At 38.1% G+C, this 12,659-nt stretch overlaps 1 protein-coding gene across 1 annotated transcript in view; it reads left to right on the top strand.

Annotated features, from left to right (window-relative positions):
* Window positions 1-12,659, top strand: part of CACNA2D4 (calcium voltage-gated channel auxiliary subunit alpha2delta 4) — a 132,419-nt gene that overhangs the window by 16,172 nt on the left and 103,588 nt on the right. The window lies entirely within an intron of this gene.

Here is a 12,659-nt window from a genome sequence, read left to right as displayed (position 1 = left end):
TGGACACTTAGCTTTAATTTTTGGCCTTCCTTTGTTTCTAAAGTAAGCGTTTATGGCGAGACCTTGGCCCTAGAAGCTCCAATTTTGCTGCATCTTACAGGGTGTGATTAGTAGTGGGTTTTAAATTTTTTTAATTATGGTAAAATACATATAACATAAAACTTATCACCCTACCTTTTAAAATGAAATTATAATTGATATACATATTATATTAATTTCAGACATACAACATAGTGATTCAGGTTTTTTTTATACATTATGGAAGGATCACCTTGAAAGCTCATTACCCTCTGTGACTATAGTTATTACAATATTATTGACTATATTCCCTATGTTGTACATTACATCCTTGTGACTTATTTATTTTATAACTAGAAGTTTGTATCTCTTAATCCCTTTCACCTCCTTTGCCCATTTCCTAACCCCCTCACCTCTGTCAACCACCAATTTGTTCTCTGTATCTGTGAGTCTCTGTTTTGTTTTGTCTGTTCATTTGCTTTTTAGATTCCACACATAAAGTATTTGTTTTTGTCTGACTTATTTCACTTAGCATAATACTCTCTAGCTCCATCCATGTCATTGCAAATGGCAAGATTTCATTCTTTTTATGGCTGAGCAATATTCCATTGTGTATATATACCACATCTTCTTTATCCATTCATCTATCAGTGAATACTTACGTCACTTCCATGTCTCGGCTATTGGGTTAGCACTGCAGGAACCATAGGGCTGCATATATCTTTTCAGATTAGTGATTTTATTTTCTTCAAATAAATATCCAGAAGTGGAATTGCTGGATTGTGTGGCAGTTTTATTTTTAATTTTTTTAGGAACCACCATACTGTTTTCCGTAGGGACTGCACCAATTTACATTTCCATCAACAGTGCACAAGGGTTCCCTCTTCTCCTCATGCTTGCCAGCACTTGTTATTTCTTATCTTTTTGATACTAGCCATTCTGATAGGTGTGAGGTGGTGTCTCACTGTGGCTTGATTTGCATGTCTCTGATGATGAGTGACGCTGAGCATTTTTTCATGTGTCGGTTGGCCATCTGTACATCTTCTTTAGAAAAATGTCTGTTCGGTTCCTCTGCCCATTTTTTAATCAAGTTGTTTGCTTTTTTGTTGTTGAGTTGTATGAGTTTTTTTATATATATTTTGAATATCAACTCCTTCTTGTATGTATCATTTGCAAATATCTTCCTCCATTCAGTAGGTTGCCTTTTACTTTGTTGATGGATTCCTTCACTGCAAAATGTTTTTAGTTTGATGTAGTCCCATGTTATTTTTGTTTTTGTTGCCTTGCCTGAGGAGACCTATCCAAAAACATGTTGTTAAGACCGATGTCAAAGAGCTTATTGACTATGTTTTCTTCTAGAAATTTTATGGTTTCAGGTCTTACATTTAGGTATTTGATTTATTTTGAGTTTTTTTTTTATATGGTGTAAGAAAGGAGTCTAATTTCATTCTTTTGCATGTAGCTGTCCAGTTTTCCCAGCACGAGACTGTCTTTCCCATTGTTAATGTTCTTGCTTCCTTTTTTGTAGATGAATTGACCATATAATTATGGATTTGTTTCTGATTTGTTCCATTGATCTGTGTGTCTGTTTTGTACCAGTACCATACTGATTTGATTACTACAGCTTTATAGTATAATTTGAAAGCAGAGAATGTGCTTCCTCTAGCTCTGTTCTTTCTCAAGATTGCTTTGGCTATTTGGGGATCTTTTGCGGTTCCATACAAATTTTAGTATTATTTGTTCTTGTCCATCCTAACTCCTAACGACCTTTAAGTGTTTGATTCAGTGGCATTAAGTACATTAATGTTGTTGTGCAACTATCACCACCATCCAGCTCCAGAACTCTCTTCATCTTGCAAAATTGGAACTCTGTACCAATTTAAACAATAACTCACCATTCCCTTTTTCCTTCCAGCCTCTGGCAACCACCATCTACTTTTTATCTCCATGAATTTGACTACTCTAAGTATCTTGTATAAGTGGAATCCTACAATATTTGTCTTTTTATGAGTGGCTATTTAACTTTGTAATGTCCTCCAGATGCATCCATGTTGCAGCCTGTGTCAGAATTTCCATCCTTTATAAGACTGAGTAATATTTCATTGTATGGTAGACCACATTTTGTTTATTCATTCATCTGTGGATGGACACTTGAGCTGCTTCTACATTTTAGCTATTGTGAATAATGCTACTATGAACAGGGATGTGCAAATATTTCCTTGAGACCCTGCTTTCACTTATTTTGGATATGTCCTGAGACGTGGAATTCCTGGGTCATATAGTAATTCTATTTTTAATTTTTGGAGGAACTGCCACACTGTTTTACATAGTAACTATATCATTTTATATTTCCATCAAGTGCACAAGGGTTCCAATTCCTCCCCATCCTTGTTATGTAAAAATTTTTTACTCACATCTCAATGGATGTGAGTGGTATCTCATCATGGTTTTTGATTTGCATTTTTCTAATGACTAGGATGTTGAGCATTTTCTCTTGTACTTATTGGCCATTTATATATCTTATTTGAGAAACATCTATTCAAGTCCTTTGCCTATTTTTGAATTCGATTGTTTCCTTTTGTTGTTCTTGAATTGTAGTTCTTTATGTTTTGTGGATATTAACCTCTTATCAAATAAATAATTTGCAAATATTTTCTCCCATTCTATGGTTCTCTTTTCACTCTATTGATTGTGTCCTCTGATACACAGAAGTTATTGCCTGAGTTTTTGGTGTCATGGTAGTGTTTAAATTATCATTTGCTTCTATACATTTTTTAATTTCCCTGTGATTTCTTTTTTGATCTTTTAGTTGTTTAAAAGTGTTTTAAAATTTCCAAATATACCCGATTATAGTTATCTTTTCGTTATAAATTTCGTTTTTTTCCGCTTTTTTCATTGTTATGTTAATCACCATACATTACATCATTCGTTTTCGATGTAGTGTTCCATGATTCATTGTTTGCATATAACACCCAGTGCTCCATGCAGTATATGCCCTCTTTAATACCCATCACCAGGCTAACCCATCCCCCGACCCCCCTCCCCTCTAGAACCCTCAGTTTGTTTCTCAGTGTCCATCGTCTCTCATGGTTCATCTCCCCATCCAATTTCCCCCCTTCATTTTTCCCTTCCTGCTATCTTATTCTTTTTTTCTCTTTTAAACATATAATGTATTATTTGTTTCAGAGGTACAGGTCTTTGATTCAACAGTCTTACACAACTCACAGCGCTCACCATAGCACACACCCTCCCCAATGTCTATCACCCAGCCACCCCATCCCTCCCACCCCCCCCAACTCCAGCAACCCTCAGTTTGTTTCCTGAGATTAAGAATTCCTCATATCAGTGAGGTCATATGATACATGTCTTTCTCTGACTGACTTAATTTGCTCAGCATAACACCCTCCAGTTCCAGCCATGTCATTGCAAATGGCAAGATTTCATTCCTTTTGATAGTTGCATAATATTCCATTGTATATATATACACCACATCTTCTTTATCCAATCATCTGTCAATGGACATCTTGGCTCTTTCCACAGTTTGGCTATTGTGGACATTGCTGCTATAAACATCGGGGTGAACATACCCCTTCAGATCCCTACATTTGTATCTTTGGGGTAAATACCCAGTAGTGCAATTGCTGGGTCGTAGGGTAGTTCTATTTTCAACTTTTTGAGGAACCTCCATACTGTTTTCCAGAGTGGTTGCACCAGCTCACATTCGCACCAACAGTGTAGGAGGGTTCCCCTTTCTCTGCATCCCCGCCAACATCTGTCGTTTCCTGACTTGTTAATTTTAGCCATTCTGACTGGTGTGAGGTGGTATCTCATTGAGGTTTTGATTTGGATTTCCCTGATGCCGAGCGATGTTGAGCGCTTTTTCGTGTGTCTGTTGGCCATTTGGATGTCTTCTCTGGAAAAATGTCTGTTCATGTCTTCTGCCCATTTCTTGATTGGATCATTTGTTCTTTGGGTGTTGAGTTTGATAAGTTCTTTATAGATTTTGGGTACTAACCCTTTATCTGATATGTCATTTGCAAATATCTTCTCCCATTCTGTAGGCTGTCTTTTGGTTTTCTTGACTTTCTTTTGCTGTACAAAAGCTTTTTATCTTGATGAAGTCCCAAAATTCATTTTTGCCCTTGCTTCCCTTGCCTTTGGCGATGTTTCTAGGAAGAAGTTGCTGCGGCTGAGGTCGAAGAGGTTGCTGCCTCTGTTCTCCTGTAGGATTTTGATGGACTCCTGTCTCACATTTAGGTCTTTCAACCATTTTGAGTCTATTTTTGTGTGTGGTGTAAGAAAGTGGTCCCGTTTCATTCTTCTGCATATGGATGTCCAATTTTCCTAACACCATTTGTTGAAGAGACTGTCTTTTTTCCACTGGACATTCTTTCCTGCTTTGTCAAAGATGAGTTGACCATAGAGTTGAGGGTCCATTCTGGGCTCTCTATTCTGTTCCATTGATCTATGTGTCTGTTTTTGTGCCAGTACCATACTGTCTTGATGCTGACAGCTTTGTAATAGAGCTTGAAGTCCGGAATTGTGATGCCATCAGCTTTGCTTTTCTTTTTCAACATTCCTCTGGCTATTCGGGGTCTTTTCTGGTTCCATACAAATTTTAGGATTATTTGTTCCATTTCTTTGGAAAAAGTGGATGGTATTTTGATAGGGATTGTTTTGAATGTGTAGATTGCTCTAGGTGGCATTGACATCTTCACAATATTTGTTCTTCCAATCCATGAGCATGGAACGTGTTTCCATTTCTTTGTGTCTTCCTCAATTTCTTTCATGAGTATTTTCTAGTTTTCTGAGTCCAGATTCTTTGCCTCTTTGGTTAGATTTATTCCTAGCTATCTTATGGTTTTGGGTGCAACTGTAAATGGGATCAACTCCTTAATCTCTCTTTCTTCTGTCTTGTTGTTGGTGTATAGGAATGCCACTGATTTCTGTGCATTGACTTTATATCCTGCCACTTTACTGAATTCCTGTATAGGTTCCAGCAGTTTTGGGGTGGAGTCTTTTGGGTTTTCCACATAAAGTATCATATCATCTGCAAAGAGTGAGAGTTTCACTTCTTCTTTGCCAATTCGGATGCCTTTTATTTCTTTTTGTTGTCTGATTGCTGTGGCTAGGACTTCTAATACTATGTTGAATAGCAGTGGTGATAGTGGACATCCCTGCTGTGTTCCTGACCTTAGGGGGAAAGCTCTCAGTGTTTCCCCATTGAGAATGATATTTGCTCTAGATTTTTCATAGATGGCTTTTATGATATTGAGGTATATACCCTGTATCCCCAAACTCTGAAGAGTTTTGATCAAGAAAGGATGCTATACTTTGTCAAATGCTTTTTCTGCATCTATTGAGAGGATCATATGGTTCTTGTTCTTTCTTTTATTAATGTATTGTATCACATTGATTGATTTGTGGATGTTGAACCAACCTGGCAGCCCAGGGATAAATCCCACTTGGTGGTGGTAAATAATCCTTTTAATGTACTGTTGGATCCTATTGGCTAGTATTTTGGTGAGAATTTTTGCATCCATGTTCATCAAGGATATTGGTCTGTAATTCTCCTTTTTGATGGGGTCTTTGTCTGGTTTTGGGATCAAGGTAATGGTGGTCTCATAAAATGAGTTTGGAAGTTTTCTTTCCATTTCTATTTTTTGGAACAGTTTCAGAAGAATAGGTATTAATTCTTCTTTAAATGTTTGGTAGAATTCCCCAGGGAAGCCATCTGGCCCTGGGCTTTTGTTTGTTGGGAGAGTTTTGATGACTGCTTCAATTTCCTTAGTGGTTATAGGTCTGTTCAGGTTTTCTATTTCTTCCTGGTTCAGTTTTGGTAGTTGATACATCTCTAGGAATGCATCCATCTCTTCCAGATTACCTAATTTGCTGGCATATAGTTGCTCATAATATGTTTTTATAATTGTTTGTATTTCTTTGGTGTTGGTTGTGATCTCTCCTCTTTCATTCATGATTTTGTTGATTTGGGTCATTTCTCTTTTCTTTTTGCTAAGTCTGGGCAGGGGTTTATCAATCTTGTTAATTCATTAAAAGAAACAGCTTCTAGTTTTGTTGATCTGTTCTACTGTTGTTTTGGTTTCTATTTCATTGATTTCTGTTCTGATCTTTATTATTTCTCTTCTCCTGCTGGGTTTAGGTTTTATTTGCTGTTCTTTCTCCAGCTCCCTTAGGTGTAGGGTTAGGTTGTGTATTTGAGACCTTTCTTGTTTCTTGAGAAAGGCTTGTATTGCTATATACTTTCCTCTCAGGACTGCCTTTGCTGCAGCCCAAAGATTTTGAACAGTTGTGTTTTCATTTTCATTGGTTCCATGAATTTTTTAAATTCTTCTTTAATTTCCTGGTTGACCCATTCATTCTTTAGTAGGATGCTCTTTAGCCTCCATGTATTTGAGTACTTTCCGACTTTCCTCTTGTGATTCAGTTCTAGTTTCAAAGCATTGTGGTCTGAAAATATGCAGGGAATGATCCCAATCTTTTGGTACCGGTTGAGACCTGATTTGTGACCCAGGATGTGATCTATCCTGGAGAATGTTCCATGGGCACTAGAGAAGAATGTGTATCCTGTTGCTTTGGGATGGAATGTTCTGAATATATCTGTGACGTCCATTTGGTCCAGTGTGTCATTTGAAGTCTTTATTTCCTTGTTGATCTTTTGCTTAGATGATCTGTCCATTTCAGGGAGGGGGGTGTTAAAGTCCTATTATTGTATTGTTGTTGATGTGTTTCTTTGCTTTTGTTATTAATTGGCTTATATAATTGGCTGCTCCCATGTTAGGGGCATAGATATTTACAATTGTTAAATCTTCTTGTTGGATAGACCCTTTAAGTATGATATAGTGTCCTTCCTCATCTCTTACTATAGTCTTTGGTTTAAAACCTAATTTGTCGGGACGCCTGGGTGGCTCAGTCAGTTAAGCGTCTGCCTTCGGCTCAGGTCATGATCCCAGGTTCCTGGGATCGAGTCCCACATCGGGCTCCCTGCTCAGCGGGGAGCCTGCTTCTCCCTCTGCCTGCCACTCCCCCTGCTTTGGCTCTTTCTGTCTCTCTCTCTCTCTGACAAATAAATAAATAAAATCTTTAAAAATAAAATAAAATAAAAAATAAAATAAAATAAAATCTAATTTGTCTGATATAAGGATTGCCACCCCAGCTTTCTTTTGATGTCCATTAGCATGGTAAATGGTTTTCCACCCCCTCACTTTCAATCTGGAGGTGTCTTTGCATCTAAAATGAGTCTCTTGCAGACAGCATATCGATGGGTCTTGTTTTTTTATCCAATCTGATAGCCTGTGTCTTTTGATTGGGGCATTTAGCCCATTTACATTCAGAGTAACTATTGAAAGATATGAACTTATTGCCATTGTATTGCCTGTAAGGTGACTGTTACTGCATATTGTCTGTGTTCCTTTCTGGTCTATGTTACTTTTAGGCTCTCTCTTTGCTTAGAGGACCCCTTTCAATATTTCTTGTAGGGCTGGTTTCGTGTTTGCAAATTCCTTTAGTTTTTGTTTGTCCTGGAATCTTTTTATCTCTCCTTCTATTTTCAATGACAGCCTAGCTGGATATAGTATTCTTGGCTGCATATTTTTCTCATTTAGTGCTCTGAAGATATCTTGCCAGTCCTTTCTGGCCTGCCAGGTCCCTGTGGATAGGTCTGTTGTCAATCTAATGTTTCTACCATTGTAGGTTACAGATCTCTTCTCCCGAGCTGCTTTCAGGACTTTCTCTTTGTCCCTACGACTCATAAGTTTTACTATTTGATGTCGGGGTGTTGACCTATTTTTATTGATTTTGAGGGGGATTCTCTGTGCCTCCTGGATTTTGATGCCTGCTTCCTTCCCCAAATTAGGGAAGTTCTCTGCTATAATTTGCTCCAATTTACCTTCTGCCCCTCTCTCTCTTTCTTCTTCTTCTGGGATCCCAATTATTCTAATATTGTTTCATCTTATGGTATCACTTATCTCTCAATTCTGCCCTCGTGATCCAGTAGTTGTTTATCTCTTTTTCTCCCCTTCTTTATTTTCCATCATTTGGTCTTCTGTATCACTAATTCTCCCTTCTGCCTCATTTCCTAGCGGTTAGAGACTCCATTTTTGACTGCACCTCATTAATAGCCTTTTTAATTTCTACTTGGTTAGATTTTAGTTCTTTTATTTCTCCAGAAAGGGTTTCTCTAATATCTTCCATGCTTTTTTCAAGCCCACCTAGTATCTTTAAAATTCTCACTCTGAACTCTAGTTCTGACATCTTACTAATGTCCATATTGATTAGGTCCCTGTCAGTCGACACTGCCTCTTGTTCTTTTTTTTGAGGTGATTTTTTTCCATCTTGTCATTTTGTCCAGAGGAGAATAGGTGAATGAGAGAACAAAATGCTAATGGGGAACGACCCCAGAAAAATATACACTAAAAAAATCAGAAGAGACCTCAGGTTTTTAGATGAATCCACAAAGAAATGTTTACAGCATAAGTTCCAGTTCAGGCAGATACCTGGAAGGCGCACATGCCACTGTGGTGACCACCATCGCCGGCTGGCCCATCCCCTTCCTGGTGACCGCAGCCACCGCCACTGAGCAACTGACACTAACAAGTAACTAACTACTCACTGCTGCCGAGTCTGCCGCGCGCTCCCGGCAGACCACTGCCCGCCCAGCCCACCAGCCTCTCATTATAAATTTCTAATTCAGTTTATTTGCAGTCAGAGAAACTGGCATGTGTGGTACTGATTATGTGAAATCAGATGAGATGCTGTCAAGTATGTCATCAAGTTTTATAAATATTCCATGTGTGCTTGAAAAGAATACATGTGCTCTAATTGTTGGATGAAAATTTCTGCATATGTTGTTAGGCCAGGCTTGTTAATTGTATTGTTTAAATTTTCTATATTTTTGCTGATTTCTCTATCTTTGCTATTTAACCTTCATTAGCCCCACGACACTTTCTATTGTAAGTCAATTTTGTCTGATATCCATAGAGTGATACCAGTTCTTGGTTAGTATTTGGGTAATATATATTTTTTGCCTCCTTTTACTTCCAACCTTCTGTGTTGTTTTGTTTTGGTCCTATCTCTTGAAAATAGCTTATAGCTTTTCAGTTTTTATCCAAACTGACAATCTCTTTTACTGGCTGGCAAGTTAAATACATTTACATTTATTGTATTGATATATTTGAACATGCTATTGTATGATTTTTAAAATTTTTACTTGTTCTTCTATTTTTATGTTTCCTCTTTCTCCTTGTTTGTCTTTTTCAATGATTAAATTTTGATAAATATCCCCTTCCCTCATTACTTCTCTATTTTTCTATCAGTTTGGAATTTATCCTTCTGGTTTTATTTTTAGTAATTACTCCTGCAATTTTATCAGGCATACTAACACAAGATGTTAAAATTAAATAATATCTTTACTCTCCTTCCAGTCACAAAAGGGCTTTAGGACTCTTGCACTTACATCTCCTCCCACCTTGACTTCCATTCTATTGTTATCTAACATTTCCCTTTTCTTATTCCCACAAATTAGATACTGTTACTGTTACCTGAGACAAACATTGCCTATTTGGAATTAACGCTTTGTTTACTATTTTATTTGCCAGCCATTCCTTCATGCATCTCAAGCTGTCTTTCCAAGATGCTTTTCCTTCTTGAAGTAAATCCTCCAGAATTTCCTTTCCAGTAGGTCTCTGGGTGGTAAACTGCTCCAGCTTTGTTTATCTACAAACATTTTATTTTATCCTCTTTTTTTTGTTTTGTTTTGTTTTTAAATTCATCTTTTCTTATGAGTTACACAAATCATTTCCTGTTGTTATCTTCTTTAAACAGAAAAGGCAAAGTCCTTTCGTTTTGGAGAGGAGTGACTAAGCCTGAATTTAATGACACACCCCTGAGAAATGGTTTGCAAAAAATAACAGCACAGAGGAACTAGAAACCCCCAAGCTGATTTCAGCAAACACTGTTGTTCTCTATCAACACTGTTGTATTCTTTAATTATTGTTTTTGCTGGGAATGCATTTCTTTTTTTTTTTAATTTTTAATTTTTTTATTGTTATGTTAATCACCATATATTACATAATTTGTTTTGGTGTAGTGTTCCATGATTCATTGTTTGTTCATAATACCCAGTGCTCCATGCAGAATGTGCCCTCTTTAATACCCATCACCAGGCTAACCCATCCCCCTACCCTCCTCCCCTCTAGAACCCTCAGTTTGTTTCTCAGAGTCCATCGTCTCTCATGGTTCGTCTCTCCCTCTGACTTACTCTCCTTCATTCTTCCTCTCCTGCTATCTTCTTCTTTTTCTTTTTTCTTAAAATATGTTGCGTTATTTGTTTCAGAAGTACAGATCTGTGATTCAACAGTCTTACACAATTCACAGCACTCACCATAGCACATATCTTCCCCAATGTCTATCACCCAGCCACCCCATCCCTCCCACCCCCGACCACTCCAGCAACCCTCAGTTTGTTCCTGAGATTAAGAATTCCTCATATCAGTGAGGTCATATGATACATGTCTTTCTCTGATTGACTTATTTCACTCAGCATAACACCCTCCAGTTCCATCCACGTCGTTGCAAATGGCAAGATCTCATTCCTTTTGATGGCTGCATAATATTCCATTGTGTATATATACCACATCTTCTTTATCCATTCATCTGTCGATGGACATCTTGGCTCTTTCCACAGTTTCGCTATTGTGGACATTGCTGCTATAAACATTGGGGTGCACGTACCCCTTCGGGTCCCTACATTTGTATCTTTGGGGTAAATACCCAGTAGTGCAATTGCCAGATCGAATGGTAGCTCTAATTTCAACTGTTTGAGGAACCTCCATACTGTTTTCCAGAGGGGTTGCACCAGCTTCCATTCCCACCAACAGTGTAGGAGGGTTCCCCTTTCTCCACATCCCCGCCAACATCTGTCGTTCCCTGACTTGTTAATTTTAGCCATTCTGACGGGTGTGAGGTGGTATCTCATGGAGGTTTTGATTTGGATTTCCCTGATGCCGAGCGATGTTGAGCACTTTTTCATGTACCTGTTGGCCATTTGGATGTCTTCTTTGGAAAAATGTCTGTTCATGTCTTCTGCCCATTTCTTGATTGGATTATTTGTTCTTTGGGTGTTGAGTTGGATAAGTTCTTTATAGATTTTGGATACTAGCCCTTTATCTGATATGTCATTTGCAAATATTTTCTCCCATTCTGTCGGTTGTCTTTTGGTTTTGTGGACTGTTTCTTTTGCTGTGCAAAAGCTTTTTATCTTGATGAAATCCCAATAGTTCATTTTTGCCCTGGCTTCCTGTGCCTTTGGTGATGTCTCTAGGAAGAAGTTGCTGCGGCTGAGGTCGAAGAGGTTGATACCTGTGTTATTCTTTAGGATTTGGATGGACTCCTGTCTCACGTTTAGGTCTTTCAACCATTTGGAGTCTATTTTTGTGTGTGGTGTAAGGAAATGGTCCAGTTTCATTCTTCTGCATGTGGCTGTCCAATTTTCCCAACACCATTTGTTGAAGAGACTGTCTTTTTTCCACTGGACATTCTTTCCTGCTTTGTCAAAGATAAGTTGACCATAGAGTTGAGGGTCCATTTCTGGGCTCTCGATTCTGTTCCATTGATCTATGTGTCTGTTTTTGTGCCAGTACCATACTGTCTTGATGATGACAGCTTTGTAATAGAGCTGGAAGTCCGGAATTGTGATGCCGCCATCTTTGCTTTTCTTTTTCAACATTCCTCTGGCTATTCGGGGTCTCTTCTGGTTCCATACAAATTTTAGGATTATTTGTTCCATTTCTTTGAAAAAAGTGGATGGTATTTTGATGGGGATTGCATTGAATGTGTAGATTGCTCTAGGTAGCATTGACATCTTCACAATGTTGGTTCTCCCAATCCATGAGCATGGAACGTTTTTCCATTTCTTTGTGTCTTCTTCAATTTCTTTCCTGAGTATTTTATAGTTTTCTGAGTACAGATCCTTTGCCTCTTTGGTTAAATTTATTCCTAGGTATCTTATGGTTTTGGGTGCAATTGTGAATGGGATCGACTCCTTGATTTGTCTCTCTTCTGTCTTGTTGTTGGTGTATAGGAATGCCACTGATTTCTGTGCATTGATTTTATAGCCTGCTACTTGACTGAATTCCTGTATGAGTTCTAGCAGTTTTGGGGTGGAGTCTTTTGGGTTTTCCACATAAAGTATCATATCATCTGCAAAGAGTGAGAGTTTGACTTCCTCTTTGCCGATTCAGATGCCTTTTATTTCTTTTTGTTGTCTGATTGCTGTGGCTAGGACTTCTAATACTATGTTAAATAGCAGTGGTGAGAGTGGACATCCCTGCCGCGTTCCTGACCTTAGGGGAAAAGCTCTCAGCTTTTCCCCATTGAGAATGATATTCGCTGTAGGTTTTTCATAGATGGCTTTTATGATATTGAGGTATCTACCCTCTATCCCTATACTCTGAAGAGGTTTGATCAAGAAAGGATGCTGTACTTTGTCAAATGCTTTTTCTGCATCTATTGAGAGGATCATATGATTCTTGTTCTTTCTTTTGTTAATGTATTGTATCACGTTGATTGATTTGCGGATGTTGAACCAGCCTTGCAGCCCAGGGATAAATCCCACTTGGTCGTGG

The sequence above is a fragment of the Zalophus californianus genome, chromosome 9, assembly GCF_009762305.2.
Source record: "Zalophus californianus isolate mZalCal1 chromosome 9, mZalCal1.pri.v2, whole genome shotgun sequence".
In the NCBI taxonomy this organism is placed as follows: domain Eukaryota; kingdom Metazoa; phylum Chordata; class Mammalia; order Carnivora; family Otariidae; genus Zalophus; species Zalophus californianus.
Note: the sequence above shows the minus strand (reverse complement) of the source record. Positions and strands in the feature narration are given on the sequence as shown.